Genomic DNA, 26,561 nt, shown 5'->3' on the forward strand with positions numbered 1-26,561 from the left:
CCAGTCACTGACCCAGATTGCCAAATCAGTCTAATTAAAAGTCTGCATTTTATTTTCAGACGCACTACAAATGAAAGTAGAAATAAATGCTGGGAGAACTTTAAATCTTCTCCCAGATGATCCTCCTACTACATAGCAAAGTAAAAGAAACATGTGAGGGATTAAGGCCACTTCTGCTCACTCTGAGTGAAATAGCACCAGCCTCAGAGCAGATGTTCAGTTTTTCCTTTTTGTCAGGACCTCACCTTGTAATGTATGCGTGTAATGAGGCTGGAAGTTCCAGGTGCCAGCCAGGCAGAGCTGCCGCATAAAGAAAACAGAAACTTTGGGGAGAACAGCTACATAAGATACACCCCTACAGCTTCCAGGGGTCTATAAACCCCCTGACACAGCAGAGAAACTTTTATGTGTATGTGAACTTTTCCCGGAAAGAAGGTTCACAGCTTTCAGAGATTTCCCACAGATTATGTAACCTAAAGGGATTAAGATCCAAATGTTTTCATCTCCCTTAATTTCATTACTCTTGGACATATGCAACTCCAGCTCCTCTAAAAAAAATCCTAATTCACATTCTTTCCCAATGTGGCTGTGATAACTGCATCACATATCATGGGGTTTTTTTCCCAGCAATTCTTCAACCCTGGTACTCTGGACATTATTATGAAGACATTTAAGTCACTGTGAGCCATATACGCTGAATCTGGTTCTGATTTTGTTGTTCCAAATCATTCTCCATTTGGAATAACATTTGTTCTCTGCTGTCCAAGTTTTTAACCAGTGTTCTAAGACTGTTCATTTAGCTGGCCCTTCCATCTATTATGATGACTGGACTACAGCTGAAATTTGGTAAAGCAGCTCAGACTGAGAAAGTATGAACCTTTATTTTATTTCAAACAAGCTCCTGGAAAGTATACATATTTTCCAAAGCAATCAATCAGCATTCTCTTGGCAGTGAAACGATCCCACAGGCCCGAGTCCCTTCAAGTGTTTTATGAGACCTCTTCTTTCCAATAAAGTACCTGGAGATCTTCTCACCCAGCATTCTTTAACTGTGGCTTCCAAGCCAAGCCAAGTATCAGGCAAATGCACAATGGGATGTAAAAACTCAAGAAGCAAATGAAGAAATGGGACAAATTCTATTTGGAGGCAGAACATCCTTCCTAACTCAACTTTCTAGATTAAAGACTGCATTTTTCACTGATGCAAGTATTAATTTAAATGTTGGTTGCTACCATAATTCAGAAAGCATCGTGTAGGGATTTTTTTATTATTATAAAATCCAAGACCCAAATGGATGCCTAAAACTGCAGATAGTACTGATCCATGTATATCCTATGTTTTTTCCTATACACATATACCTATGATAAAATGCAATTCATAAATTAGGCACAATAAGAGATTAATATACTAATAAATATAAAATTATAACAATGTGCTACAATAAAAGCTATGTGAATGTAGTCTCTCTCTTTCTCAAAATATACTCACCCACCACTCTTGTGATGGGGTGAATGATAAAATGATAACATGAAAAGAGAAAGTGAGATGAATGACGTAGGCATAGTGTTAAGCCACTTATGTGAAGGTTATTTGAACACAAACACTATTACCATGACCATCCATTAGATAAGCAAGATGGCAGCTAAGTGACTTGGGGGTGGTAGCATATACAGTGTGGAAACTATGAACCAAAGGATGAGTCATATGTCTCAGGTGGGATGGACCAGGATGGCATGGGATTTAAAATCTAAGAATATTTTTTCTGGAATTTTTCATTTGACATTTTCAGATCATGGTCAATCACAGGTAACCGAAACTGCAAAATCACAATAAGAGGGAATTACTATGTTTGCAAAATGAAGATGGTCTACTACATTAGCCTCCAGTTCTAAAATTCTACACACATGGAACTCTAGGCCAGTATTCTAAAGATGATGTAGGGGCATCCCATTGAGCTTTCTAACCTTGCTGGCTACCACAAAAATATATTTCTTGAAAAGTCATTTTTTGCTAGGAGCTGAGCCTAGATGCTCAATATAAATAAGACAATATCTTTGCCCTCAAGGATCTCCCAATCTTTCTCATACTATTAACATAATATTATGAAGCTACACCTGAAGAACCAATCGAAGTTTGGTGGACACGCAGCAGGAGAGGATAAAGAAGGCAACACATTCAAAGTCATGGAAGATGGATCGCCTGGGATGGTCGGGCTGATGAATGGGCCCAAGCCATGTATTTAGCTCAGTGGTTCTGCCCCTGCTTCTCAAGCACAAGGTCTCAAGTTCAATACCCGGTATCAAAAAAAATAATAATAATAAAGAAAAAATAAAGAAACCTAAAAAAAAAATGGGCCCAAGCTTGCTCCTCCTCTGTCCTCCATTCAGTCCAGGCAATCAGAAAGGAAATCAGAGGTTGCCTGTCTCTTTCCCAGCAGCTAATCCATGCCCTGCTTCCTTCACTTGGGACTGACTTCAGCAGATCCTCCAGGTTTGCACATCTAGAAACAGCAGCCTGCAGTGTTTTCTTAACTAGACTCCTCAGGACCCCCCTTGAAAAAGGCACAGGCTGGCGAAGGTCAGTCGGGAGGGGGGGTTGTTTTTACTCCAATACATCACAGTTCTCATTCACATTAATTTGAATGATATTTGTTATAGTTGTAAGGTATTATTTGTTCATGAACAAGGGACAAACTAGAAATAGAATTAAAAGGAAACAGTCAACTACTGACAAAGAATTCTAGCATCAAAAGATAATTCTAAACTGGGTATGGTGGCACACTCTCATAATCCCAGCTCTCTAGGAGGCCGAGGCAGGAGGATCACAAGTTCAAGCCCAATATGGACAATTTAATGACTCACCAAGTCCCTGTTTCAAAATAAAATGTAGCTCAGTGAAAGGGCTATGGATTCAATCTCTAGTATCAAAAAAAAGTTATTCTAGTAAAGATTATTCCTGTGTCAAGATTTTTGATGTTTTGTTTATTTTTAAATATGATAATTCAAATCAAAATAGACTTTCTCTAACATTTCTTATTGAGTTTATTGGTACATTTTAGGTGTACAGTACAGTTACATTCATTATTGTGATCTTGTACCTTTACATGACAGGTCTTGGTTCTCATTTTTTCCCCTTGTCCCTGCCCTCCCTTCACCCCTCTCTAACATTTTTTAAACCAGAGAAAGAAAAGAACATTACATTTTGGGCGTGGTAAATTTAATCTATTTTAGCACTTGAAAAATTATCAGGTTTGATCTCAAAATTCTTGTTAATGTTGACTATTAACCAACTGCTAAACACTTTTGAGTTATTCACAGTCAAATGCCAGAAAGTAAACACACGATCTTGATTCTTTGGAATCAACAACATGTGAAATGGGTCAGAGCTGTAATAAGCCAGGAAGAGAGTGTTAAATATACACAAGGAGCTGGGCATATAGTTCAGTGGCCACCATGCCTGCCTCACAAACCAAAGGTCCTGAGTTCAATTCCTACTACCAAACCAAACCAAACCAAACAAAACACATGAGCAGTGTCTAGTTGGGGAGTATTCCTAATATCTCAGTGGGACCTGCTCCCAATCCATCCTTATTAAGAAATAGCACCTTGGGGTACACATGGAAGAGCATAATTAAAAATGAAATCAATATTTCAAAGGAGGAGAGTCCCATGTTCTTAAATGCAGAGTAACTACGTTCTAACAGGGGCTTCTGCAGATAATATTAGGGCTACTCACCCACGTTATGCAAGGATAATCAAAAGTAGGGTTTTTTGTCAGTCGAATCCACTAAGTACAATATGACATTTAAATTAGAAGAAATTTTTACACAATTAAATTGAAATGATTAACATGCTCGATTCATCTATTTCATGGCTTACAATTCAAAGACATTTAATGTTAATATTATACAGCATCAAATGTTTAAGTGAGGACAAATTCTAGGAATTTATTATAAAATACATATTTAGTTCACTTCCCTTCAAAGACAAAGACTATGAGCACTCAAATATTTAGCTAAGCAGTTCCAACTTTTATATAACTTTGCAATCATACATTATTGAAGCTATAAGGGCTCTCTCTGTATTATCAAAGGACTTTCATTCATAAACTAGTGAAATCTAATGTGATTGAAGCCAGTTTTTTGCCCTACTAAAATACCAAAGCTCACCTGATACTAAGAATCTTATTTCTATTTTCACTTGTCAAATTGTGCCTCAATAAAGCGGGAAGGGAAAGGAAAGAATCTTTTCTCCCTGCAGCCTTCATGTCTGCTTTCCTCTTCACCAACATCCAACTCTTGTGTTTTCTCCCCAGAGGACCAGAGCGCCTTTCTAGCTACTCTAGGATATTTTACTAGCAAAACAACAAAGTAAAAATTTCTAAAAAGATCCTTACAAATAGTTCCAGCCCAGGAGTGTGATATTAGTATTTAAGAGCTTTCCAGGAAAAAAAAAATTTAAAGATTTTGCTGTGTAGAATTTGCCAATTTCCAAGATTACTCCTGCCCTGATCCTTGGCCAGTTCCAACCAACCAACTGGACACCACTAAATACAGAATTGGGAAAATAAATGTGCACTCACCCATTATATAGTATTTCCACCATATAAATATAATACATAAAAACATCCTCAGAAATATAAGTACTAATAAAAAAAATCTAGCAAAATCATTCAAAAGGTACTAGTTTTGAATATTCACTACCTTTGTCTTGGTGTGATTTAGTTGTAAATTTATATAATCTAATTGTTAATAATGGCAAGTTTTAGTGTATAATTCACAAGATTCCTAGAAATTTAACAGTTGGCTGTATGGGGCCATTATGAACCAGTAAACCACTGCTCCCACCAGAAGTTGAGGATCATGGCTTCCAGCAGACTGAACTGGGTCCCAGCCCATCTTTAGAACTAGCTCTGAGTCCAAGGGGTATGTGTTCTGTGCTGGCCATGTGCCTAAGGATGGAGGTAGGCCACAAGTGTATAACCTGGCTATGGGAAAGAGCGGTTCTGCAGGAGGAAAGAGAGGGTAAGGAGGATGGGCACAGGTCCTTTTTAACAGTCGAAATATTTCCTCTACAGAAAAGTAGGACAAGCATAGAATTTAGTGTATACTTGGAGAGCAAAAGAAGATGTCACTAATTATTCTAGGACCACAAACATATACCTAGATGCATGGCCACTCTGTAAGTAAAGAATCTAAAGCCCAGGCAGGATAAGTGGTGAGCCCAGATTCAGCTAAATCAAATGAGCCTCAGAGCCAGTACCAGAGAGCAGACCCAGAACCCAGACCCACATAGGCCACAGACCTCTCTTGTCATGATACTCCACTTCTGCTTTGTCAAAGAGAAAATCCCCCAAATTTAAGGAATATAATATTCCTAGTAACTGATATGACCTGATAACTTTGAAAATTAGGTACTGTGGTTTCTACATTTCAAGTTTCTTACCTAATGTCTCAACTTACCATATATTACTATTATGAGAACAATTTGACAAACCTAACAAAAGGCTCAAAGTCCCATTCATTCTTTAACCCAAAAATTCAGCTTCTGTGAATTATTGAAGGAAATAATCACAGATACATTCAAATATTTTACTTTAAGGTTGCTCACTCTGGCCTTAGTAATAAGGATGGAAAACTGGAAATAATTAAGTGGCCAATAGTAGGCAAATAGATAAATCATAAGCTGTAGTCTACAGAACCATAAACATGATGCTGGTGAAAAATAGAAAGAAAATGAGGTCCATAATATTTTACCTTATTTTTATAATGTTGAAAATGTCTTAAAAAATAAACCATATCAAAACATTAACAAGGATAATCTCCATTGAACCAAAGTTGCTTTTGTAGTTTTAGATTGTTATTCTTGTATCTTTTAAAGATTATCAAATGTCCAAGCTATCAATTGTTTTTAAAAAGAAAGAACTGTGCTTTGTTTGCTAATAAGTGTTAGCTTTCTTTATGTCTTATTATATTCATCCTGGTTTAAACTCAGTTTAAACGTTCTTACTGGAAACCCATCTATCCTGGCAAAAACAGACCAGGAGAGAGTTAAAAACACATCTAAAGGGGCTGGGGATTTGGCTCAGTGGTTCGGCGACCTGCCTTGCAACCACAAGGGCCCAAGTTTGATCCCCGGTACCAAAAAATAAAAATAATAATAATAAAAACCACACATCTGAAGAAAAACCAGATGTAAACACGCAGAGAAAAGGTTTTGCATTCCCTGGCCTACAACTCTACCATTTTCAACTCTGTGTGCTGACTTTTTCATATGTGTTCTAAATTTACTTAAAACTGCCTAGTTAGGAAACTTGTAAAAGCAACAGAAATAGATGCTGATTCAGATTCATTCCAAGTATCTCTCCTACCTTCCCATGTAAAAATTGAATTCAGAGGCTAGCTTCTGAGAGTCCAGCAATCTACGGAGGCTTGAGAGGCTGCAGCTACAGTTTCTTAGAGTCAAAAGGCCTGATTTGAAGTTCTGTATGACCAGAGAAAATTGAAAAAATAGTATCAACTGAAGGATATGAAACAAGGAGAGGAACTCCTTCAAAATTTGAATTTCTTCAAAATCATTTAAAGCAAATTTTATAGATGCAAAGTAAAAATAGATTTCTTTTGCCATCATAACAAATTTTTAGGCTATCCAAACACATCTAATTGAAAATAAACTATTGTTCATACAACAATATATAGCTAGCCAGAGGCCCCCAGGGCAGAAATCCATTTCACTAGAAATTTTATTTTATAAGGGAAGAAGAAAAAGAAGAAACAATGTTTCTACAAAAACTTTTGCTTCATCACTCAGGTTTTAAAGTTAAAGCTTTTGCTTAAAAACGAAAGGTGTAAGTTTAGATTCTGGCTCTATAGTTTAGAAGCTCTGTTACCTGGTGGTAGGAGGGCTCATGTACATATTCAAAAATATTGAGGGTGTTTTGTTGGTGGAACTGGGGATCAAACCCAGGAGCACTCTGCCAGTGAGCTACTTCCCTAGCCCCCCTTTATTTTTTATTTTGAGACAAGGACTCACAAGGTGTCCGGCTTGGGCTCAAGTTGTGATCATCCTGCCTCAGCCTTCCTCACTGCTGGGATAGCAGGCGTATGTCACCATGTTCAGCTCAATATCTTGGTCTTTAAATGCAAACAACATGATAACAACTATAGTATACCATTGTGAGCATAAAGCTAGGACCTATGGGATGCTCAATAAATATCCAATAAATAAGTTAATGATGTCTAGGAAATTTCTTTACAAACTGTCCAGATAATAGTCTCTCTATAGCTCTTATCACCAGCCACAGTAATGTATTTACTTATTAAGTCTTCCCCAACGAAACCTAACTTTCACAAGGGCAGAAATTCTTGTCTTCTCTGTTTATTTCTGTATCTAGAAGCCAGAACAGTGCCTCATACACAGTAGTTACTTAGTAAATAATCTGTTAAATAAATTTTGCATAAGCGTCTATGAGTACCATCATCACCATTGGCCTGAAAAGCATGATACCAGTGTTAAGGATTATGTTTTCTCAAAAGTCTCTGAATTATTTTCTTCTGTCCTACTTGGCTTTTAGCCTGAGTATCATGCTAACCCTGCTCTCTGCCTAAATCACCAGGAATGGCTTTTCTGGGAACCTCCTGAAGTCAACCCACATACCTACTTCCTAAGATCCCTTCCCATAAATCAGCCCTTTGGTCCATTAATCATTTTTTATTTCTGGATTGTTTTGCTTTCTGGAATTTAAAACAAGAGCCCAGGGCAGAGAAATGGAAATAGCCATGGGCAGTCCGTGTTTCAGGCTCTCGCCTCTCATACGGCCTTCTGTATCTATAGTAGGAGAGGCTCTTGACCCTGGAATACAAATGACTTAGTATAGTGAGTGCAACTTTCTCTTAATAAAAATTCTGTTCCCTTCTGTGTGAATACATATCTTGGAATGAGAAGCTAGGGAAGACTTAAAGTAAAACAAGTTATATTTCTCAAAAAGAAGTGGATTCCTCTTCCCCTTGAGCATTAGCCCGACGAGGCAGACTTCCCTGTGTCTTGTTACTTGCTATTTCCCAGCCCCTACCACAGAGCCTGTAACATACAGTAATACCCAGTAGTAATAGCTGCAAAAAGAAATATTTGGAGAATGAACTTTCTTTCTGAGTAGATTTCAGCATACAACGCTATTCCTAGACAATAAGAAAGACAGGTGTATAAGAGGGGGCTGGGAGGGCAAGAGACAATTTTATTACATCTTTTTTTATCTTTTTGGTGGTGATGGTGATGGGATCAAACCCAGAGTTTCACACATGCAAGAAAAGAACTCTAGCTGTAAGCTACCATCCCAGCCTTAGTTATTGTAATCTTAATAGCTATGATAGAGACAGATAGGCTGGCTGTAGTGAGAGGGAAATATTGGTTTGTAAGAAATGTCATCCAATGAGAAGGATTTTGATTTCTATGTTTAGAAAGGTGGCTACTAAAAATTGTCAACTTCTCTTAAAATAATTTGCTTTCTGTCACCCAGAATAGCTACAACAGAGAGGGAAAAAAACTAAAATTAAATTTTCTCACTTTGTGCTTTTAAGTAGTTTAAATTTTACCTATTTTGGAGGTATTCACAGAAAAATGAATTTCCTTTTCTTCCTGTCAGACAAGTACAATTGTCTTAATGCATTTTTCATGTGCATTCTAACTTTGACAGATAATTAAAGAGTAGTTGGGAAACTGCACTTACCAAAGTGACAAGGTACCTTTTAAAACACCTTTGAGTTACCTGAAAAGCTTCTGTCATCTCAGAAGTTGTGACTTCCTCAATTTCCCTAATTGTTGACACCTCAAAGTGGCAATTAAAGTTAGTTCTGCTCTGCATAGTGCTCTTTAAAAACAATGTTCCTTTCATACTTCTGAGGGTAAAAAGAACATAAAGTTTCACTTCCTTTTCAACTCTGTAACAGACTCCTAATAAAGGCTCCATAGAGATTTCCTTTAAAGCAAGAAGCCATGAAAAGGTTCAGAGTTTATGGCTAAAGGGATAGTGACACAAATTAAAATGAAGACCTAAAAGATACACCTTGTTGACATGCTGCAATTCGTTACCAACATCATGGAAGCTGAAATGATCCCTTTATCCTTCCTAACTTTCTGAAGATGTCTTCCCAGACTCCCTTAATATATAAACAGGAATGCATTCGACAAGACTCTTGTAGGGAAAAAAAAAAGACAGAGAGCTCATTTCTGAGATAATGTGACATGATTTAATGGGAATTTAGATGGAGACAAGGAAAACCTGTTGGCCAAACTGTGGCCTGCTTTATTGCAAAGAAGACACGGGTACCATAGGGGACATCATTTCCAACTGCCACTGGAAGAATAAAGAAAAGGTTAGCAACCAAGACCTGCCATGTACAGGTACAAGACCCAATGATGAATGTAACTGTACTGTACACCTAGAATGGACCAATAAACTCAATGAGGAAAAAAAAAGGGTTGGCAAAGTGTGTAAATATCAAGTACATATGTCAACTGCTCTGAGAATACAGCTAAGGGATGAGCCAAGATCTCACCCAAATAACATCTCCACTGAGCCTGCTGAAGCAAGCCACACAATCCATGTTGAAGCCCTACTCTCCAAGGACAAGAAGCTTCTAATAGTCAATAAAACTCAGACACTTGCCTGGAAAAGCTGAGCCAAAAAATAATTCTCACATCATAAAACACAGAACCTTGTCTATCTCAGAAATTAAAAGCTGAAAGTGCTCTTGAAACATTTAAGAGTTGCATAGTCTATCCAAAGTTAGCCATTCTATCTAAGCTCATTGTGTGTGCTCTTTGGGGGAAAAGACAACAGGGCTGACGCTGTTGTGATTGGATGCAGGTTACAGCTGCAAAGAGCAGGTGTGACAGTGTTTGCTGCCGACACTCGAGACCAGGAATCTACAGGTTTCACACTTCGTGCAATGGTAACTTAAGCACTTAGCCCATTCGCATTTTCATTTCTGCATGATTTGATTGCAAGAATTATATCTGAAACCATTCATATGAAAACCCAATAATATTTATCATAATTGGGCTGTACTTTTTTCTTTCTGCAGACCATTCTCTTATAGTTTGAATAATGAATAATTGACTTTAAAACTGGCCAAAAGTATCTGATGAATAATCAATTGGGTTAGTGATTTTATTTTGCAATTTATGTGCAATTAAAAGGGGTGAAAGCAATTCTTCCAGAAAGTTAAAAAATGAGCCTACATTAAAATAAAACAGCAGGAGCTGGAACATCGCTCAGTGGTAGAATGCTTGTCTTGTATGTATGTATTGCATGTGCAAGGTCCTGGTCTCCATCCACAGCCTCCTTCCTCTCCTACCAACACACACACACACACACACACACACACACACACACACAAGTATTAATGTCATTTGTAGTTACATCTTCTATTCCACTTTCACTACAACACTGCAAAGGTTAGGGACAAAGGTAAGCAATGAAATGAAAAGTGATGTTGAAAAACAAAGGGACAAGAATGTTTGACAAAACATTATTCCTACATTCAGACCTAATCGGTCCAGATGTCTACCTGATATTCTGATCTGTGATTTTATATAAAAATGTTCCTAGAGACAATTGAGGTAGGGTGAAAAGAACTCAGCTATGTAAGCAGAAATTTACTTTTCTCAAAAATGTCTGAATTGGCCATCAATTATCTGTGCAATTATGTCTCTACCTCTCAGACCTGTTTTTGTGTAGTGTAGGATTTGTAATTCAAACTTCACATTGCTATGGTGTGGAGTCATTAAAATAACGTATGTAGAGCCAAAATGTATTTCTTATGAACTGTGTACCTTTAAAAGCATTTTGACATATTAATCCATGTTAACCCAATATCTGTAAGCTATGTACTATCATATCGTCCCCATTTTTCAGGTTGGAAACTGAGGCAAAGGATAAAGGATGCAAGTTACTAAGGAAGATTTAAAGTCACTCCACTCAGTCAAAGCGAAAATCATATTTACAGGCCAGGGATTTAGCTCAGTGGTTCTGCTGCCTGCCTTGCAAGCAAAGGACCCGAGTTCGATCCCCAGTACCAAACAAACAAACAAACAAAAAAAAACAAACACACCCTGAGGCACAAGAGTCTTGGTTCTTAAGGCGTCTTGGGGCTCCCTGCCCAAGAAGAGCTGAGAGGATCCAAGAGGCCTGGGGTCTGAACAGGGTGTGCCTAGGCACTGGGTGTGGAGTCCTGGAGAAGGCAGATATAAGGCAGATGATTCTCAACACTAGTGACCAATAGTAGGGACAGATTGAAGGGCAGAAGGAAAAGACAGTGTCAAGGCAGAGTGCATGAACCCCAGCAGGTGCAGCAGGGACAGAGGCTATTATGCAGGGCCAGGAAACATGGGACATTTTGCCAGGACCAAACGCTGGCTCTATTGACAGAGAATGCACAATGGGACAGTGACCTGGGAGAAGCCCTTGAGTAGGGTAAGGAGGAGCCATCGATACAAGAGGCTACAGAGAGCAGAAGAGACTGCCCTCTTTAGTCAACAGTCAAGCAGGGAGGCTGGATACCAAGATCAGAGAATGCAGTGAAAATGATCTTGCAAACTCACATCTGCCCAAGGTCTTGTACCTGCTGTTCCCTCTGCCTCACAGACTATTCCTAAATTCTTAGAGTCTTTCCCTGGCTTCACCCAGTATCTGCTCAAATGTCACTTATCAGGCAGACCCCTGTTGCTTTCCTGCCCCTATTCAGCTTTAACATACCAACCACTAGCTGAGATCACTTTTTTTTTAAGAGTAGGAAACATTTATTGGGGGGAAAAAAATTCTGTCTAAGAGAGGCAGAAGGGGGACTGGAAAGTGGGTTGCCCGCTCACCCTAATTTTCAAAGATGTTTTACACAGCCAAGCCATGTGGTGAGGAGGGTACAAAGTGGGACAAAACTATAAGACCCAATGGTAATTTACAAGGTGGGCATGAGGTGGAGCAAAACCATGACCAACTCATAAGAGCATTGAATAAATAGGGGTCAAATGGGGGAACAAGTCACACAGCAAGGATACAAGGATTTTCAATAAGGGTGAGGTCAGGGCTAAGGCGTTGGCCCCCCACGCAGGTGATCATACCTATTTAGAATATCATTCATTGCTATTCATCCCTAGGGGAAGCACAAAGGTATAGTAGTTTCTCTCCTTTTAAAATTCTGGTCTTCAGTGAATGTGTCTTGATTGTCCTCCATGTTGGCTCCTTCCTGTGTTGGCTCCTTGAGGGTGGCCCTGTGTTACTGCCTACAAGATATCTAATTAACTTACCTATCTGCAATATTCCCCCCTCTGAAGAAATACCCCTAAATGCTGTGAGGGGACAAAGGGTGAAGACAGCTCTGGCTACTTCCAGCTGAAAAGGGTCATAATTATGATCAGCAGTTAAAGTTAGTCTACAAAGGGTCTATCTAAAGGCCTTCAGTATGTGCCTGGCATTGTCATCTTGGCAGCTGCATAGCTTTTAAGTCTCGAGGAGACAAAGCCAAAGAAACAGTTAAGAATGCATGGGACAAATTATGAGGTCAGCAGAATTGCTAGGTGTTAGATTTCCCTTGCCATAAGATGGCCACTACATTTAAAAAAAAGAGCCTTCCCCTTCCCATAATGCCCTGCTTCTCACCTAAAAATATGGCTTCTCCCTCTAAAGGACAGCCTTCTTCTTCCCATGATGTCTCTTTTCCTGCCAAAAAAGTAACTTGATACTTGCTACCTCCTGGTGACTGGTGATGACACAAGCCTCTCTTAGTGATGTCACAAGCTCCCCCAATCTCTAGCCACTACATCACTCAATCCCACCCCAGCTCCTATGAGCTGCACCCCAGTCCTACAAGAAATGCGCCCTATCTCAGCCATATTGCTTTCTCTCCTTTGATCAGAGACAGCCTGGCAGATTGTCCCTACAATAAAGGCTTGTAGTGGTTCTGGTCTGGTCTTGGTTTTCAGCTTTTTTTAACCTGACACTATGAATATAGCCAACAAAGAGGACAAAGAGAAGGTCAACATAGAAGTCCTATAGTTTAGCAGTTATGACCTGTTTACAAGGTCAATCTGGTGGATCCCAGTAAAAGAAGTCTAGCACATTTGTCATTGGTTCCATTTGTATGACCACTTGGAGTTTGACAGCCTCTAGGCAAGAATAAACAAAACTTTTAAGAAATTAGAGTACGCATAATCTAAGCATGAGCACACTTGAATAAAAGGGCAGGGTGGGGAGAAAGTCACATTTAGAAATTGAAACAGTGATTGAACCTGCTGGACCTAAATTGTTTCATTGATAGAGGTTATCTATAAGTCTGATACTTTGTCGTAAGTTTCTCTAGTTTTATCTGTAAGATAAGAGACAATTTGAAGAGCAACATTTGCTAAGAAATATGACTCTAGCTGAGCTCTTATAGATTTTAACCATAGTTTTTTCCTAATGATCCATAACCATGGTCAGCTACTGGTAGAGCTGAAAACTGCCAGAAGGGGTCAGTGACTGGAGCCCCTTTTTATATCTAGCTTTATTATTATGGCATTACTTTATACCTCTTTTAGTTATTCTTTTCTGCTATGTGTTTAAGACCAAGTCAAAGTGAAACCTGTGTCAATCAACATGAACCTCTTCCTATCTATCAAGTTCAGTTAAGTCTCCCCAGGCATTATTTTGGAACCATGCATAGAGACTCTCAGCTCCTCTGTCAGTGTCAGCCATCAGGATGGGTCATGGCCTTGCTTGACCATGTTGCTTTCAGTGAAAGCGTGGGAGACTTTTCCCCTCATGGTGACCCTCTTTTGGCACAAATTATATTTATCCTCTGGTGCCCAGCAATCTCCCTGCTCAGCAGGTTGAGTGATTTACCAAAGATGTAGGATCCAGTAGGAAAGGTTCCTTTGTTTCCTGGATCTTGTAGACCCTATGGGCTATCTTCATAGCCCAGTTACTTTTCTAGTTTTGGTCCTCAAACTTTACTTATTGAACACTCAGAAGACAAGATCAGTGACATTAGTAGCTTAACTATTATAAATTTGTCTGGACATTAAGCACTTTGAAGTATAAAGTACAATTAGACAGGTTGTTATTTCTTATCAACCATAGTTGTTTTAGTAGTTTAATCCCTGCACAATGTTAACAGGCAATAGCTATATATTGTAGAAACTTAGATCAAGAGCCACACATAGTATTTTAGCATGACAATCATCATGACATTTTCTTTGTAACAATGTCCATCTTAGTATGGAATAATCTTTCAAACACCTCCATCTCATCACAAGACATTAAATGAAATAAAGAAAATTCTTATTCAATTCTTATTTGTTATCCTTTAGTAGGATGTCATCTAAAGAGAACATACATATTTGGCCTATAAATGTACCTTAAGAGTTAACAATGTCTAACCTCTAATTTTAGTGTGTGACATTGTTTCAATTGTTTGGTCTCTACGCATCCCGAAGTGTGGTGACACATATAACACACATCATGTAAGTTTTTAAGAAAACTATTATTTGACTGGTTATCTCATGCTGGCTTGACATGTACCTCTTATCACAAGTAGCTAAAGTACAAGAGAAAGGCAGACACCTGAGTCAAAAATGTCATTCCCATAAATATCCTAGAAGACTTGTACATCCAGAAGGCATGAATCTATACACCATGAAATAACAATGATATCAATTATATGAAACCCTTTGTCCTTTAATTTTGTTTTGTACCAAGAGCATTTTAAATAAAACCTTATTGTTTTCCCATAGAAAATGTAGTCATTTGACCATAACTAATGTATACATATCACAATAATATGTTTAGCGATGTATTTCCCACAAGTCTATGAAAATTATTGGGGGCCCCTTTGTGAACAAAGGCTGGAATAAATTTTTTCCAGGCAGCTGTTCCTTTATTTACCAAGGGGAGTCTTATCCAGTAGTTTTCCTAAGACCAAATCTCTTTTTTTTTAATTATCTTAACAAAATTTTAGATGACCTATGAAAGCCAGATCTAACAATTAACACATTATTTTGTACCAATGAAAGATTCCTGAGTTATTACATATAGACAACAATATGTAATTTGTAAAACCAGTTGATATTATTTGGATCATCTGGTAACCTGGGAGAAGCATGTCTTCTATAAGCCAACTTGGGTTACAGGCAAACATCTTAAAAAATCCAAAATGCCAAAAGAAAAAAATTGAAACAAAAGAACTGTACATGTTGTAACAAATTGAACAGAGCTTAACTTTTAATGGAGGCTTAAGAAAGGGCTCTGACGGCATCGTTTCAGATCACTCTGAGACAGAGGATCCCTGATGATCACTGACAGAGTTCCCCTTTCACCTCACGGAGGAGTACAGATAGGACAAGATGTGGAGCTTTCTGCTGATTACCAGGATGGGCTGTCAGGAGCTAGTTTCTTCTGAGGGACCTTTGGGTATCTGCTAGAGAGTAGCCCTGGCCATGACCCCTCAGTTGTCACCTCAGTTTCCATTAGTTCCAGGAAATCAGAGATCTGTCTCCAAAAGGAACCCAATTGCCTATCTGGTCAATGTTCTACCCACCATTGGTATCAATGGGAGTGGGGATTGAGCAGAGGGCACCTGGACAAACCTGTGCTCTACTTTGAGAGTGGCAGCTGCCCTAAAGGCAATTACTAGCTGGCAGAGTAAGCACCATTTATGATTCTATAAGGGACAGATAAAAGCCTAAACTGTCTTTATCTCAGATGATTTCACAAGACACACATTTTGAAGCAACTAAATGCAAATGCAAAACGTATAAAATAAGAATAAAATGTAATTTTAACATAATACTGCATAAAAAGACAAGAAATTTGCAACAATTTAAAATTAAGACACTTTTATAATAAAAGCTGAAACAAAGGCCAAAGAATTTGTATGAAACAAAAACCAGAATCTACAAAACAAATGAAAGCCTATGAAACAAGTTACCATCTATAAAGCAAAAAGACCAAACTTAGAACCTAGGAAAGAAAACTCTTACCTCCGACCAGTTATCTCAGTGGAAGACCTCCAAAATGATATAAGGGGAAGAGATGTTACTCCCAAACCTGCTAGATATCTGAAATTCAAGTTCATGTTCTCTAAAATTGAAGAATGAATCCTAAAAACAACAGAGGTTAAGAGTAGGAAAATATTTATTGAAGGAAAGAAAGCTTCTGTCTAAGAGAGACTGAAGGGGAACCAGAAAGTGGGTTGCCCCTATAAGCACTTTATTATAGATCTCACAAGTAGAATTATACTGTGAGGAGGACTCTGTCTCCTTTACTGCATTGTTTTCATCTCTATGCCTGAAACTGTCCAATATACACTAGTTGCTCAGAAAATATTTGATGGATTGAACAAAGTGTTCGTGTCAACACCAACACAAACAGGATAACAGCTAGACAGGAACTTAGAATGTAGTCTGGTGGCTCAAAACAAATATTTCCTCTAATTGAGAATGCATTTTGGGGGGCCAGGGATTTAGCTCAGTGGTTCCACTGCCTGCCTCACAAGTGCAAGGCCCCAAGTTTGATCCCCGGTACCAAAAAAAAAAAAAAAGAGAGAGAAAGAATGCATTTTTTTAAAGGCTGAAACAAGTGTTGGAAAAACTGGATTTCAACTGCCAAAGATTAAAACGGGACCCCTATCTTTCACCATGAACTAAACTAAAATCGAAGTGGATTAAAGATCTAAATATTAAAACAGAAACACTAAACTTGCTGGAAGATAAGTTGGGTAGAACTCTTGAAGACATTGGCATAGGAAAAGACTATGAACAAATCCTCAGCATCATGCGAACTAGCACAAAGAATCAACAACTGGGATCTCATCTTATTAAAAAGCTTCTGTACTGCAAGATGAACCACCAACAGAGCTAAGAGACAACCCACAATGCAGAAAAATAATGTTACCAGCTGTTCCTTAGAGAGTGGACTATTACCTAGAATATATAAAGAACTCAAAAAAAATCAGACCCCCAAATATAAAGACCAAATTCAAAGATGGGCATCTAAAATGAACAGACGTTTCTCAGACAAGTAAAAGCAACAAATAAATATATGAAAAATGTTCCACATCACTGGTCATTCAAGAGATGCAGATGAAAACAACACTGAGATTCCACTTCACCCCACAAAGAATGGCTGCTATCAAGAAATCAACCAATAACAAATGCTGCCAGGGTTGTGGGGAGAAAGAAACCCTTCTCCATTGTTGGTGGGAGTGCAGACGGGTGCAACCACTGTGGAAATCAATATGGAGATACCTCAAAGAACTAGGATTAGAGGTTCCATTTGACCCAGCTATCCCTCTGCTGGGTATCTTTCTAAAAGAATTAAAAGAATCAAACCACAGTGAAATATGCACACCATATGACATAGTTTGTAATAGGTAAAACTTGGAAACAGCCCACTTGCCCATCAACTGGAGACTGGATAAAGAAGATATGGTTATGCTATGAAGTGAAGTACTACTGAGCCATAAAGAACAAAAAACTAGAGGGTAGGGATTTAGTTCAGTGGGTCCACTGCCTGTCTTACAAGTGCAAGGACCTGAGTTTGATCCCCAGTACCAAAAAACAAAACAAAACAAAGAACAAGAAACTAGAGTCATTTATAGCTAAATGAGGCCATACTCTTAAGTGAAATAAATAGGATACACATGTGTAAATAGCAAATAGTTTCTCTGGTGTGAAAAACTAAAAGTATAAATAAGGTTCAAATTGTATAATTGATAATGTGAAATAGGAAGAAAAGGGCTAAATGAATAGGGAAAGTGGGAAGGGTAGGGGAAAGGAAAGAAGGAAAAAGAATAAATATGAGAAAAGGAAAAAATGGAAACAAAGTCTTTGTAAATAGGGAAGGGTGGAGGGGGTGAAGGGAGGACAAAGGAATGAAGAAAAAAATAAGAACCAAGATACATCATGTAAAGGTACACAGTCCCAATGATGAATGTAACTGTACCATATAACCCAAAATTATCAATAAACTTAATGAAAAAAAGGGCTGAAACAAGCAGAAATAAATCTTAGCTGTTCTTCTTGAACCTTGGAAGTGAGGGGAAGACACCTTCTTAGAAAGAATCTTAGAGAACTATTTGGAAATTACTTATCTTGATCAACTACTAGGTTTTTCAACTGAAAGAAATTGAAGCCCGGGGCCAGGGATTTAGCTCAGTGTTTCCACTACCTACCTCGCAATGGCAAGGACCTGAGTTTGATTCCCAGTACCAAAAAAAAAAAGAAAAGAAATTGCAGACCGGAGAGACTATATAATTTCCCCAAACTCCAATGTCCAAAAATGAGTTTTCATCAACTCCAGTCTAAATGAATACTATATTTCAAGTTATCTGTTTTGTACCAGGCAGGGTAAAGTTTCCAGATACAGAAGATCCTGGTTTGTGTGATGGTTACCTTGTTTATAGACTCTACGAGTCACAGAATTTCTTGAACATTACTAATCAAAACTCTAGCTATGGAGTCCTTTTTCTTACTTTTCTAAGGACTACAATATACCAAACACAGCTAATCATGCAATGAGATTCCCTATGTCCTTTATCCCCTGCCCCTCACCAAGCCCTTGCCTGCTTGTTCACCCAGGATCTTAGCCTCATCTCTTTTTGCACCTCAGTGACATTTCTTTCTCTCTCCCAGTCCTCACCTCCTCCTCTGTACAAAATTGTGCTACACATGTTCCACATCTGTCAAAATGCCTTGCAGCTACACACTGCAAACACTTACACACATAGTCTTTGGGTGTGTGTGCGTGCCTAGTTCTCCCCCACCCCACCCCAGGTCTTGCTATAATAGGGCTTTCTATCAAGTCTTTGGCAAGCCAAACCTCCCTCACTTGGCAGAGCTCTTCTCCTCCTCCCCCTGCCCCTCCAGCTCTGCCAGGCCTGACTCATTTGCCACTTAACTCCCTTCCATGGTTCCTGCAGATGGCAGGGGGAGTAGGATCATTGGCCATGAGTACCAAGTGATGTGTTATGATGGAAAATTCTTCTCTACATGAAACCCAGCCATCTGGCAAAATGAGTAACAAGAGGAAACCAAGACAAGAAGGAAAAATCCATGAAATGTTTGTTCATTTCAGGTTGGGAAGGAAGATAAAAAACAGAAGATGACCCACCCAAAACCATCAGTTACCACAGAACATGATACTGAACCTCGGAGACCAGTGATAGAAACACTTGTGTCCCAGTCCTGTGTTCCTAATACTTAGATTCCAGAGCTGAAAGTAAGCTTTGCCTAGAGGAATTTGTAGGAGGAAATATTTTTAATGGTTTTTGTTGAGAAAAAAATTTGCGCCTCTGTCCGATTAATTTGGGAGTAACATTTGGCGGTGGGGGGAGTAACATTTCTTTGCCTTATTCTTCCTAAGTAAAATGATTATATGAAAGATCTCTCTTTAGGTATCTGGTTAATTTATACAGTGGTACATACCTATAATCCCAGCGCTCAAGTGGCTCAGTGTTCAAAGCCAGCCTCTCTTTCACAAGGAGACCCTGTGTCCAAAAATATATAGAAAATTTTAATGTCAAAAATTTAAAAATCGGGGCTGGGAGTGTGGCTTAGTAGTATAACGCTTGTCTAGCAGGCAGGAGGCCCTGGGTTTGTTCCCCAGCACAACAAAAAATTAAATTAAATTAAATTAAAGGAAATAAAAATTGTTTCGCATTGCACTTTTATATCCATATTCTAAATATCCTGCCTGGTTTTTAAGTATTCTACTCATGTAACCTGAAGTCAGAACAGAAGGTCAAAGGATAGAACTAGAATCATAATACATTCCTTCTCATAAAAAGCTATAGATCAACCACAATGAAGATTTTTCCACTGTATTTTCAATGGAGACAGAATATTGGCACAAGGCAGAGAAAGAATGTGCTTTATGAGAAACAGACAGTGCTAACTTTCCCCTAACTTGGCTCTGACAAGCAGAAAGTTATTTTCTAATAATGAAAATACATGAATATTTGCATTTGGATAATACTCATATTTGAATAAGTTGTATTATAATTGGGATATGAATTATCCATGTCACATGAGGAAGAGAAAGTAGTCCTTATGAAAACAAATCTTGAGGTCCTGTTAGTTCCCCTGGTTTGAAAAGAGATGGCAACATACAAATATCTAAACACCCTCATCAGTATCTCCAGAAAACATCACTCCTGGTTCTTGGCAACAGTATGTGCCAAAGGAGGGACCCCTGGTGAGCATTTCAATCTGCCCCAGAGGACTGGGGTCTTTGGCTTGGGTACTCATACCATATATGTGAACTTCACACTCTGACTCTGTCTTCCAAACCCTTCTTTCTCTTCTGACTGTGGCCAGGCTCTTTGTTACTTGTTATCCTCAGCTCAGATCTCTGCATCTTGTACACACTACGAGTTTCCTTTCCACAAGCAAGTCTGGAACTATAAATGAAAAAAAGGAAAAGAAACTCCCGTTTCCCATCTAGATGATGAACTGTTTGTTTATATCTCTCTCCCTTCATCTCCACGGCTTCATCTGCTTCTTGCACTAGGTAGCAGCAGAACCAGCAGAAATACTGACTCAGTAAGTGCAGAATAGCTAAGATTCTTTCTATAGAAGCAACAAAAGAAAATCTCACATTTTCTCATGCCAAAAAGAAAAAAACCCAGCAGAGAAATGTATCACAAATATACCAAGTGGACTCACACAGAGAAGACTAGAGCAGGGGCAGGGAAGAGTTTCTCCCTCTCTCCTTGAAATGCTCCTCTGTCATTCTTCATGTGATGCACTCTGTCCACGTGGTTCATCTAAAATGCCTTCCCATCACCAGTTCAAATATTCAAGTTGCGTTTCTGAGAGAGAAAATCCTCCTGGGGATCCCAGGGAACTGTGTGTAATCACCCCAGCCACAACTCTTTTGAAGATGGGGAAGTGGTAGCTTTCCTGGAAAGCACAGGAAAAGAACCACTACTCTGTGACTGAACAGGAAAACTAACCCGGAAATGGGATGGGGTGACCAGAAGTGGAAACCAACATTATTTTAGCCATCAGGAAAAACAATATCTGTGGCAGGCAAGGCTCAAATAAGTGTGGGCACAGGATCTCAAAATAATAGAAAGAGTAAATGTGTAATTCGAAGATGTAGGAAGAAACACATGGTTTTTCAGAAATCCTCTAGAAAATGATCCCACTCAATTATCGTTTCCATAAAGTAAGGTTCTTTCAACTTTCTGGTAACTTTTTTGTAAATCGTCTGTGAGAGTTTGGATCAGGAAGGAGGAATGAAAAGAGAAGATTTCACTGGGGTAAAGTGAAGCCTCCATTCTAGGGTGCCCTGGAGACCAAAAGAGAGGGGACTTCTTAGGGTTGCCAGAAAGCCTGTGTCATCAGCAGAATCAGTGTCACCTCAATCTGCTTCTTTTGCTGGGGTTCTTCTGCCTAAAACAAGGAACAGTTTAAAACCAGGTTCTCAAGAAAGTCAGCTCCTTCTACTTAACAGCTCCCAGAACCAGTTTCCAGCAATCCTGGGTACTGCAAAGTTCCTGCGTGTCTGTTATACATCACCGCAGCCACAGTATCTCCTAAATATAAACTAGAGGTTGAGAAAATGAAGTGTCTTTGCCCAAGTAGAGAATGCTCAGCATACATAACAGAATGGGAAGCTCATGCTAACATTCCCTCAGACAATGAACCTGGAGCCACAGCCCTACTGTGAAATAGGCAAAGATCCTGTGGGTGGGACTTCTTTTTAAAGCATGAATGGCCTTGGGATTTCTCTGAGTGCCAACATAAAATTAAATAGCATGCATTGTATATAGATCAAACAGATTCATCCTAGAATGCTAATGCCTAAAATTAGAGCAATTGAACAACGAGTCAGCAGCTAGCAAACATTAGGAGCTTGGCTCTGGGCAACTTTGTCAGATCTCCCACGTCAACTGCAGCCCACTCCCAGGACTCAGGAACACTGATGTGTCACCTTCCATCTGTCCCCGGGATGCTCTTCCATGAGAATATGGCAGCAGCAAAGACACCACCACCACCACTACCCTCCCTACAGTGTGCTCAGAGAATTAAACTACAGAAATAGGAAAAAAAGAGCATGAATGATAGGATCAAGGGCAAGCATGAGCTAACGTCAAATTGAAGAACGATGTCGCTGACTCTGACTCCAAAGCAAAAGTGTAGAAGACATTGCAAGTTAACTCAGTAATGAAAGACTGAGTTCCTAATGTCCCTGGGAAGAAGAGGAACTTCATAGGTTTACTGGACTTCCGCCAAAGAGCTTTCCAAAACTCTAGAACCCTAACTCTGCAAAGACCTTCAGTGTTACTGAAATTCATTTGTATTCTTTATGCAAGAAACCTCATTGTTTCCTTTTGTCAAGGAAATTCAATTTATCAAAGACATTTTTGAGTACTTCCTAGTTCCCGGGTACTATACTAGAGGCTGAGGATACAATGATGAACAAGACACGATCTTGCTCCTAAGGGGCTTTCATTGGATGAAAGAAAACAATAATAAAAACAATATGCACTGACCACCTGGAATCCTAGAATGCTAATGCCTAAAATTAGAGCGAATGAACAAGTCAGCAGCTAGTAAACTTGAAATCCTGCCTGAAACCCTCCTAGCGCTCCTGAACAGTGACATGACATTTCTACCTACTGTCCATAGTCAAACAGTTGCCATGGTGAAAAAAGATGTCATTTTCTGATAATGAATGTACCAGATACGAAGATGAAATATCACCCAACATACATGAAAAATATACTGAAATAGATAAATAAATCACTATAAATTTCAGTCTTCCTGGAGAAAAGCCAGACTACAAAAGTACAAAACAATCCAATGGAACTCCTTCAAATGAAATACATAAGAAAGAATAACTTTTAGTAATTTAAGTCTTTGCCTCGAGGTGAAATACCAGGACTTAGGTAGAGTTAAGCACAGGCAAACATATACTCCTACATCAAAAGTTGCTACTCCTTTACTTAGTGTCTTCCTTGGCTTCCTATTGCTTACTTAACAAACTTTAAGTATAAATACTCACACAAGTAGTTCACTTATCTGGCAGAACCTACAATACACAATGCTATGTTCTGGACAATGGCAATACAAGGCCATGATCACTGCCCTCAAGAACCGCAGTCCAAATGAGAACACAGATTTGAAAACAAAGACACAACTGCAATACAGCATCCTCAGCACCAAAATCACAGTAGGTGCATCATGCCACAGAAGTACAATGAATAGAGTGAGACTTCGTCCCAGAGAAAGGAAATAAGGAAAGGTTTTAGAGAACATAGATTTTTCACATGGAAACTTGAAGAATAAGTGAACATTCTTAACGAGATAGAGGAATAAAAAAGGCAACATCTCAAATTATGCAAAACAAAGGAATCAAAGCATATTATACTTATTATTGTTTGTAGAATTATTCAATTGTTTACATGAATCAGTTAGCCAACCCAGCCAAGATGGTGATAAACAGTCTGTACTGGGCAAACATAACTCTGAGCTTTAAGAAATGGAAATTTTTTCTAGGAATGTATTCATATTTGAGTCCATTGTCTCAGAAGAGAAAATTTCTAAAAAGTACTGGATATGAGAAAAGAATATTTATCACTTACAGTCACAAGTCATATACCTATGCGGCTTAAAATTTCATCAATATATTTATCGATGTATTCAATGATTGCTTTTTTGGGGTATCAACTGCTTTTTTAATCTAAAAATCCAAGGTGATTTTAGTAAAAAGTGAAAGGAAAAGTTGGCAGTTATCCAGGTAATTTGATGCGTGTTGATAATATTAATGGCATAAATAAAAACATAATTTGGCAATAATCTGGTAATTTAGCTCTATACATAACTGAGTGATCAGAGTATTTGGTGAAGTCTTCCAGGTGCTGAAATTGGTGCCAAATCAATGAAGCAACACAGCGGTCCCTCAGAAAGCCTGCATTCTGAGGGGAAAGATAGACAATAAGGAGGAATACAAGTTTAAAAGATAACTGATGTTGTAACAAGTGCCCAGAGGGAAATGCTTACAGCGAGATGATGGACCACCACTGCTCTCCAGAGAACATACTTGGGCAGCATCTGAAGTGAGACGGGGAAATGTCCCTTCCTGAGCCGACCATATAACTTGGCTTTCTTTGTTGATGAAATTACTAAATGTAACATAATGGAAGAAAGAGTGAATTTTGGAACTAGATACACAGAATCTGTATTGGCCACCATGGATAAATTACCTCTCATCTGGGGGCCGTGCACCCAGAATTGGCCATAGTAATTCCCACATAACTGAGCCATTGATGGAATTAAGGGAAGAAAATATAGTGATCCTGATGTGTGCTTCTATTAAGTCCAGCTGCTCCAGAACATGCGTACCATCATCACCTCCACCTGAGAATTCTGAGCATATAAAGGGTTGAAATGGGCTTCAACGAGAGTGGTTTGACTGCTGGTCTCATACTTTATGAATACTATGGTTTGCTGTCCCCCAACATTACTACCAAGCAAATCAGGGCTCAGCTAGTCTTCTTCCCTTTATTTAAACAAATATAGCTTTAGAGCACAAAAATCCTCTTATAAATTTACTATAAGAAAATTATGTATAAGCACAAAGAATAAACTAAGGTCATCATTATAAAAGAGTTATTAAAAAGTATTTTAACATTAATGTTCTACAACCATATTGTAGCCACTAAACAGCAGTTATAAAATAGTAGTAAATGACATGGCAAAGTGTATTAAGTATAAAGTGAAAAGCAAGTTTCACTTGTCCAATGTGACTGATTTTGTAAAAAATCCAAAATACATTCTGTGTGGTTTTTTTTATTTGCTTTTTGGTATTGGGGATTGAACCAAAACTCTTGGCACTGAACTACCATCCACAGCTCTCTTTTTATCTATTATTTTTTTTACATTTTAAGGCAGTTTCACTAGATCCATCTGGAATCAAATTTGTGATCCTCTTGCCTCAGCCTCCCAGTGCAGTGGGATTATTGCAGCAAACTGCAGTAGCTCAATGTTGCAGCCAAGTGTTATGGCTATTTAAAGGTCTCTGATGCAGAAAAAGTTGAGCAGCACTCGGAGAGATGGAAGGATTCTTTACTGCAGACTCAGAGGAGTTTGTACTCCAAAGTCGGGGCCCAGAATAGAAGTGCAAGCAGCCTCACATAGAGATCTTAGGGGTAGGTTTACCAGGCAAGCATGCTCATTGAGGCAAATGGGTGGAGTTCATAAAACATTCTTGAAACCTGAGGTGTAAACATCATAGCACAGTTACATTGCTTGAACAGAACATTTTGATACATTGTGCAGAAACACCATAGAGCACAAACAGTTACATTGCTTAAACAGAACATCCTATGGCAAAAACATAGGGGGTGGGAGATGGGGGATTAGAAACACACAAAGGCCTGCCCTGTTGTGTATGATTTCTCTATGGGGACTACAGGTGTGAATCACTATCAGAAGCTTCTTTGCACTTTTCTACAGTTTTTTCAATTTCCTAATGAATTTATGACCTTTCAGTTCAACAGCAACAACTGAAATGGAAGTTATGAAAACACCACACTTTAGAATGGCCTGTTTGTCTATGTTTACTAATACAGCACAGATAATACTGATACTAACAAAGTTGAAACATGCCAACTATACACAGCATTCTCAGAATGACAAATTAGATTCATTCATAGGAAAATGGATACATACTGAGGATATACTCCTAAGTGAAATAAATCACACGTGTAAATACCGAATAATTTCTCTGGTGTGAAAAGCTATAATAGTACATAAGATCCTAATGAGATAATTCACCATGTGAAATAGGAAGAAAGGGGCTAAAGGTTTAGGGAAAATGGGAAGGGTAGAGGAAAGGTAATAAGGGAAAAGAAAAAATATGAGAAAATAAAAAAATGGAAATAAAGTGTTTGTAAATGGGGAGGGGAGGAGAGGGTGAAGGGAGGGCAAGGATAAGGGGGAAAAAATGAGACCCAAGACCTGTCATGTAGAGGTACAAGATCCCAATAATGAATGTATTGTACTGTATACCTAAAATGTACCAATAAACTCAATGAGAAAAAAAAAAAAAAAGAAGGTCAAGAACCATGGAAGACAATTCAGCCTCTTTCCGCACATGCACTCCCACCTGGTTCTGTGCTGAGAGGCCTAATCTGGGGCTCCTGTTCCCCCAGAGACCTCCCACACCCAGCTCTCAGAGGCAGCCAAAGGCAGGCAGAATGTGGGTTTTCTCTGATGGCAGGAGAAGCACCTGGTTCCTTGCTAATTGAGACAATTAAAACACTGATCTCTAACGTGGAACAGAGGTAAAATGTGTTGTTAGAATGAGACACTTTAGCTTAACAGCCATCCTGCCACAGTAAGGAAATCAGACCCAATCTCATCTGAATTTAACTGGAAATCTCATCAGCATTCTTCCGTGACTATAACAGCAAATGTTCCCTTTATGGAGAGATAGCCCTAACCTATAAAACAGATAAATTAGAGGAAGCGTTTCAGCATCACACACAAAAGGATGTTTTGCTTTACAAAAACTTTTCCTCT

At 38.7% G+C, this 26,561-nt stretch overlaps 1 long non-coding RNA gene across 1 annotated transcript in view; it reads right to left on the bottom strand.

Moving 5' to 3' along the window:
- Positions 1–12,741, bottom strand: part of LOC104873982 — a 28,121-nt gene extending 15,380 nt beyond the window's left edge. Inside the window, exons 1-2 of the long non-coding RNA XR_783621.2 lie at positions 12,655–12,741; positions 7,032–7,132 (exon numbers count right to left, since the gene is read on the bottom strand). This is a non-coding gene — a long non-coding RNA (uncharacterized LOC104873982). The remainder of the gene's footprint in view (positions 1–7,031; positions 7,133–12,654) is intronic.
- Between the last annotated feature and the right edge of the window lie 13,820 nt (positions 12,742–26,561).

This window comes from Fukomys damarensis, unplaced genomic scaffold, assembly GCF_012274545.1.
Source record: "Fukomys damarensis isolate Sample0158 unplaced genomic scaffold, DMR_v1.0_HiC HiC_scaffold_15, whole genome shotgun sequence".
NCBI classification, from domain to species: Eukaryota; Metazoa; Chordata; class Mammalia; order Rodentia; family Bathyergidae; genus Fukomys; species Fukomys damarensis.